This window comes from Sarcophilus harrisii, chromosome 2 (genome assembly GCF_902635505.1).
Source record: "Sarcophilus harrisii chromosome 2, mSarHar1.11, whole genome shotgun sequence".
Classification (NCBI taxonomy): Eukaryota; Metazoa; Chordata; class Mammalia; order Dasyuromorphia; family Dasyuridae; genus Sarcophilus; species Sarcophilus harrisii.
In genome coordinates this window covers 632,799,549-632,806,704 of record NC_045427.1, presented here as the reverse complement: position 1 = coordinate 632,806,704, position 7,156 = coordinate 632,799,549, and the positions used below count along the sequence as shown (strand labels likewise).

General features: G+C 52.2%; 1 protein-coding gene across 2 annotated transcripts in view; it reads left to right on the top strand.

The window, feature by feature from the left end:
* Positions 1-839: 839 nt before the first annotated feature.
* The window catches only part of LOC100917453 (core histone macro-H2A.2), a 56,121-nt gene continuing 49,804 nt past the window's right edge, over positions 840-7,156 (top strand). The window contains exon 1 of one of the 2 annotated variants that reach the window (XM_031956833.1): positions 840-1,008. The gene's annotated coding sequence lies outside the window, so the exon portion shown is untranslated. Of the gene's footprint in view, positions 1,265-7,156 lie in introns of both variants that reach the window. The other variant, XM_031956832.1, reaches the window with a different exon arrangement.

Below are 7,156 nucleotides of genomic sequence, written 5' to 3'. Positions count from 1 at the left end.
GCTGCAGAGAAGTCGAAGAGCCCAGGGACTGAGAAGCAACCCATAGGGGTGGAATGACAAGGACATCGGGGATGTTCCGTGCACATGTCGTCTCCATATTTAGAATGTGATCTCCGTGAAGGCAGGGACTGTTCGGATTTGTCTTTGTATCTCCAGTGTCTAAAACGTTTCTGGGATGAGGTAGAATCTAGGAAATGTTTGATTGATACACAGAGATCGATCTTAGAGAAATGAAAGGGCAGACAGACAGGTAGGAGAGACAGAGAGACAGAAAGAGACAGAGACAGAGAGAGAGACAGAGACAGAGACAGAGACAGACACAGAGAGACAGAGAGAGAGACAGAGAGATAGAGACAGAGAGACAGAGAGACAGAGACACAGAGAGACAGAGACAGAGAGACAGAGACAGAGAGAGACAGAGACAGACACAGAGACAGAAAGAGAGACAGAGAGAGAGACAGAGACACAGAGACACAGAGAGACAAAGAGAGACAGAGACAGAGACAGAGAGAGACAGAGACAGAGAGAGAGAGAGAGACAGAGAGAAACAGAGACAGAGACAGAGAGAGACAGAGAAGTAAATAAAAGGGCGCAGGTTGATCACCCGAGGACCGCGACGGGGACAGACAGACGGCGGACAAGAAGAGGCACAGACAGAAGGACTGACGGCGAGGCGGGGAGGTGACGACGACGGAGACAGAAAGCAGCCGCTCGCGGACACCGCGGAGCCGACGGCGGCCGCCCCGGGAGCGCCGCGGCCCCGCCCAGCAGGTGAGGGGCAGCGAGCGCGCCCCTGCCGGCGGCCCCGCGGGACAATGGCCCCCCTCCCCGGGCGGGGGCCGCGCGGCGGCGGCGGTGCGGCTGCTCGGCTGCGGGGGTGACGGAGCTGCAGCGACTCCTCCTAGGGGTGGTCGGGAGGAGGCGGCCCAGGAGCGGGCGCCGGCGCCGGAGCGAGCGGGCTTCTCCGCCCCCGCCTCCCCGCCCCCCGTCAGCGAGGATCCCGGCCTGGTGAGCAGAGCCGCCGCCGCGCCCGCCATTGGCACACACGCGCGCCCTCACACGCACACACACACTCACACGCGCGCCCTCACACGCAGACGCGCGCATCCCTCGCCAGCAAGAAAGAAAGGAGCGGAGCGAGGAGCGCGGGACCGGGCGCAGCACGGCGCTGGCCTTGGCCGCTGGCCCGCAGCCGGACGCGCGGGCTGACTGGGAGGCGCTGCGGGGCCCGGCCGCCGAGGCCGGGGCCGGGGCCGGGGCGCAGGTGAGAGCCTCCCCGGGGCGCTGCACGGGCCGGGGTCCCCCGGGGCAGCTCCCGCCCCCGCCTCCTACCTGTGGCCAGGGCCGGGGGAGGGGTGTGAGAGGGGGCGGGGGGGAGGAGTGGGGGCGGCTGGCGCGAGAACGAGGCTGCTGCCCCCGGGGGGGGGGCGTTGGGCTGTCAGGGTGCTAGGATGGAGACGCCCGGGGTGGGGGAGGGGAGAGAGCGAGGGCGGGGGGAATGGGCGCCCCCAGCCCGCCTGGGCCCGCAGGGGCGAGAGCTGGACGCTGGGGGCCAGGCTCTCCGGCCCCCAGGTGAATGGGCCAGGGGAGGAGGGGAGGCACGGCCGCTCGGGTGACAGCCCTGGATGGACGCCGGAGGCGGGAGCCCGTGCTTGCAGCCCGCGGGGCCAGGCCGGAGACGGGGGGCGCCTGGGCCCCGAGGCTGACAATGGGGGCGCCGGCGATGATGGATGCGCCGAGCTGGGCTGCGCGGAGGCAGGCCCGGGCCGGGCCCCGAGGCCGGGGGGAGGCGGGGGGGGCGCGCTGGGGGGGGGCCGACACCGGCTGCGGGGGAGGGGCTGGATCTCCCCCTCAGGTTCCCTTTCCGGGGCGGCTCGGGTTCCCGAGGCTTGGAAATGGCGGGCCCTGCCGGGGGGCTAAGGCGGCCTTTTGCGCGGGAAAAGGAGCCCGGCGCGGGGGAAAGCGGGGGGAACACAGGAAAGGGGGAGGCGCTCGGCAAGCGAGAACCCCCCTGAGCCCCCGCCGAGACCGCGAACGTCTGGGGGAGGCGCCTGGCAAGCGCGCGGACGGACCCCAGCGTTCTGTGCTCGCGCCCCCCCCCGGCCGCCCGCTGGGATCCGGGCGGAGGGGGCGTCCAGCCGGCGCGCGAACCCCGGCTTTGCCTCAGCCCTCCCCCTCCCCGACGCGGCCGCCCGCTGAGCCGCGGAGTGCCGGGGGCGGGGCGGGGGAAGGGCGGCATCTGGCAAGCGCGCCCCTTCCCCGGGCCGGCCCCCGCGGGAGCTGGAGTTGGGAGAAGGCGGAGAAAGGCGCCCCGCGGGTCCGCCCGGCCCAGCCCCGCGGAGGGGGCGCGCTGCCCTCAGACCCCGCGGCCGCGGCCGCCACCCCATCGCGCTTAAGTTTCCTAAATCCGTGAAACGGCCGATGGACTAGAACCCGCCCCCCGCCCTTCCCGGAGACAGCCCTCGGGCCGCACGTCGTGCCCACCCTGGCCCAGGCGCGGGGGCTGCGGGGGCTGAGGGGGCCCGGGCCCGGCCCGACCCCCCCCGGGGGCGCCTCTCGCCCTTCTCGCCTTGAGCGCTTCCCTTCCCTTCCCTTGGGGATCATAGATAGCCCCGAGAATCCCCGGGACTGCGGGAGGACTTTCAGGTCGGACGGCCCCGGCCCTCATCGCTCCAGAAAGGCCCCGGAGATCGCCGAGAAGTTCGGGCAAGAGCTCGGGGGCCGCCGGGGATCCCGGCTCCCTCCCCGCGTGACCTTGGCTGGGGACCGGCCCCGCACAGCCCTGCCCCGTCCCAACCCCGCTTCCTTGCAAGGGGCACCGCGGCCCAAGGTCACACGGGGATCCGCAGCCGCTCCCCGGCATCGGGCGCCCCGACCCCGCGTTCTTCGCCCCCCGGAGGAAGACCCGGGGTCAGAGCCGGCCTTGGTCAAGGCTCCCAGGGAGAAGCTTGGCACGGCAAGAGCCGCGATCTGGAGCCCGTCACGCCCTCCCAGAGCCTCAGTTTCCTCCCTTTAAAAGGAGGGAGCTTAAAATCCGGGGGCTGGCCGAGCTTTCTTCCCGCCCCGAGACCCCAGGAGCCTCGGGTCGCTCCTGGCGAGGTTCCTCGGGCGTGTGGAGGGGCCCCTTCCAAGGGCATCTCGCGAACCATCCGGCCGAAGTGCGTGAGGCAGGCTGGGAGTGAAGTCTAGAAAGCTGCAGAATTGTGGAGTGGGCAGAAATTGGACCGGGACCAAATCAGAAAGATCCAAAACAGGCTTCTAGTTCTGGGGTCCAGATGACTTTTTGGCGATATTCTTCATTAAACTTAAGCCAATCATTTCATTGAGCACCTCGGCCTTCCTTCCTCAACAATAAGATGGAAGCCTAGGGCACCGTTAGCCACCTGCCAGGGTCCTGCGAGGGGAGAGCTTTGTGAATCCTCAGGAGTTTCGGAAACACGTTATTGTGTCTTCAAGGGCGCTTGCTTGCCTCTCAGATTGTCAGAAACAGAGAGACAAACGGCGGGGGGGGTTAAGCTGCATCCCGGCATATTATCGCTGGCAAAGAGACCACTTTTAAAAATGAGGTACAAATAGCCACCCTATGCGATTCTCATTATGTGATTTTTGCTGAGGTTGGCTCATGCTTCTTGTGTATTGCAAGCTGAGTTTTCTGATTTTTTTTAGATTTCCAAACAATTGAAGAATACTACTGGAGCATAAGATTAGATCGCAAATGAAGAATCTGTTTAGACTGAAGCGAGTACCTTTGAAGTTTATTTTAAATCAGGCCCCTAACCACTTGAGAGCATCCCTTTCACTATCCAGATTTTTTCTTTCTGCACCTAATACAGCCTTCTGTACTCCCCCCTCTTCTATTTCACCTGAAATCACTGAAGCCATAATATAGCTATTGTTAGTGGTCTTATGCCTACTTATTTCAGAAACTCCTTGATTTCATTATGATCTAAGAAACATGATCTGAGCATTCAGCAATCCAATCCAATTTCTCAGATTTATGAGGGTTTTTATTTATTTATTTAGCTTTTCACAGTGGGCAGGAGGCCCTTTCATTTTCTCCAACAACTATGTCTGTTTTCACTGTCTCCTGCTAGCAAAGGATGTGAGTTAGTCCGATCTTAAGGAATTTTTAAACAAATGAAACATGACACGATTCACGCAGAGAATAGAGCCGTTAAAACTGCAGCGACCCCGCCAGCATTTTTCCCCTTGTGTCCCAAGGATGTTTGAAATTCTCCACCTTTTTACTGGAGTAGAATCTTGAACAAAGTGTTGGACCATTCCTGAGTAGGTTCAGTGATTTGTTCTAGACCAATAAGAAGCCAACTTTTGGCCACAAGATCAAGTTCAACCAATCTCTGGTGCTTCTCTGCAAAGACTGAAGAAAAACAATTGGCTGTGTATGCTTGTCCACCATGATAAATCTTAGCTTCAGGTCACCCTTTGTGCTATTCAAGAGGACACTTCAGAAGAATGCTTGAAAAAACGTTGTTTTAAAGAATGCTTTTGGGACTAAGAAAGATTCGATTTCAATAAGTGCCCTGGAAAATTGGATATTATCAATAGAGGTTGGGAATGAGGGAAATCCCCAGATAGACATGCAGGGGAGCAAAAACTCAGGGGTTTCTCTTCCACACTGGGGAGACAGACAGACAGAGACGGAGAGAGGGAGGGCGCACTGGACCTACATTCAGGAAGAACTGAGTTAAAACCCAATCTCAGACGCGTAATAGCTGTGTGACCCTGAGTGAGACTCAACCTCTGTCTCAGTTTCCTCATGTAAAAGGGGGAAAGGGCACTTATGTCACAGGGTGGATGTGAGAATTAAAAAAGGTAACATTTGTAAAGCGCTGTGCAAATAAGCTCTACATAAATGCTAGATTTTATTTATTTTTAGGAGGAATTCCTCTTTGGATCTCACCATTGTTTAGTTAATAGGATATACGATGGTTAACCAGGAATTCTTCCCTGTGTGACTATGAATGTCTAGTTAAATTGGAGGGAAAGTGGGCAGATATACAAGATAAGTTAGGAGAGAGTTGGAAGGATGTTAATGAAGCAAGGGGCTTAAGGAAAATTGGACCTAGGAGAGAAAACGCTGCCTTCTAGCAACGGGGGAGAAGAATCAGGGTCTTTATTTTTTCTGCAAGGTACAGACAGGCACAATTAAGAACTGAATGAATGCTACCCTAGCTGTGAACCGGTAGTGAGGAGTAAAAGAGCTTGAAGGAGGCTTTCTAAGACTTGAAAGGAAAAAGAAATGATCCTGAAGCCAAATACCTTTTGACCAGGACTAAAAGTTGCATTGATTTCACTCATTTGTACATCCAAAAAATATTTATCATATACCTCCTAGTACACAGAAAGTCTCATTCAAGCTAGGAAGAAAACAACAATGGATATTGTTTGGAATTGGATATGGATCTCAAATTAAAATAACTTTGTCCTAGCCAATGGAGGCTTATACAAGGTTAAACTCACACAGAAGTGTGCTGAAGCCAATTCCTAATGAGATCTGATTGTTTCACTTTCAATGTGAGTATTTACACCTTGGAAATCTGCAAAGGCTACAAATCAATGCTTGATTGATTGTTTTGTTGATTGCCTAGACTTAAGAAAGTGATAGAGACAATGTGAATAATGGAGATTCAACTAAAAGTGTGTGTATAAATTCCTTCCCCTCTTCATCCAGTTGCTAAACATTTATCAATAGGCCCCTGGCCTTGGATATGTCTTCTTTCATGCTGGGCAATTTGCAATTATGTGCAGTCTAAAACAAAAATTCTTTCCTTAGAGTCAATATAAGTGGATTTTCAGAGGGTCCATGGATCTAGATGGGGGGGGGGGAGGGAGAGAAAAAAAATTTTTCCCAATATAATAGATTTCCTTTGTAATTCTGTATAATTTTTACAAATTTAAAAACATGATTCTGAGAAAGGTTTCATAGGCTTCTTCCAATTGCCAGAAGGTCCACCATACCAAAAATATTAATAACATTGGCTCTAAGGTTCCTGGTAGGTTTCTACTTCTCCAGGCTCACCGGTAGAATTGATGACAAGTATAAAGAAAGAGTTGACCTAGTGTTTGGTCTTAAATTATTTTATGATTATAAACAGTATTAAGGCAGAAACAAAACTTCACTCTACGCTACTTTAAAGTTGTTAAGTTGTTCTGCAAAAAATACAGGTGAAATGGTGTTAAGGAAGACTATGTCATAGGAACAGTGTTATAAACAGACAGATAAATAGAATAAACATAGGCTTTCATAAATGTCTATTTAGGCTTGGTTATAACATAATTTTTATTTTTAATCTTATTTTTATTGATACATTTTCTTATAACACCTTCATTTTTAAATATATCCCTTATCCTTCCCTTTCCTTACCCAGTAAGACATCCCTTAGAATGAAAATTAGAAGAAAAAAAGAGAAAAATAATTTTTTAAAACCAATTTTTATATTTGCAGTGTTCTGTATTTATACTCTCCCAATTCCACAAAGAATTGGGAAAGCTATATTTTTGAAATTATTCACAAGAGCCCTGATTAGTGATTAGAATGATAGGACTCAGTTTCATTTTATTGTTGTTGTTTCCATTTACATTGTAATCACATATCTCATTTTTCTGGTTTTGTTTACTACATTCATCATCAGTTCATGTAAGTCTTTCTAGGTTCCTCTCAATTCTTCAGATTTGTTCCTATGATAATTTATTGCATTTATGTGCTATAATTTTTCAATCCCAAGAGTTCTGGAATAATTTTTTTCTGCCATGAACTCTGGAAGCCTGACCAAGCCTATGGATCCATTCTCAGAGTAGTGTTTTTTTTTAAATGCATACAATAAAACACATAGGAGTACAAAGAAAACCAATATTATAATATTAACAAAATATTTTTACAAGTTCATAGGCCATAAATTAAGAATCCTTGGTTTAGCAATTCCCCAATCTATGGGCATTTTCTTTGTTTCTCAATTTTTGCTATTGCAGGAGAAAAAAATGCTGCTATGAATATTTTGCTATGGATGGGATTCTTTCCTTCTATCTAACCTTGGATGTATTCCTCGATGGCAACACAGAATCAAGGGATATCAATATTTTAGTCCCTTTTTAAAATAGCAGTTCCAAATTGTTTTCCAGAATGGTTAGAATAATT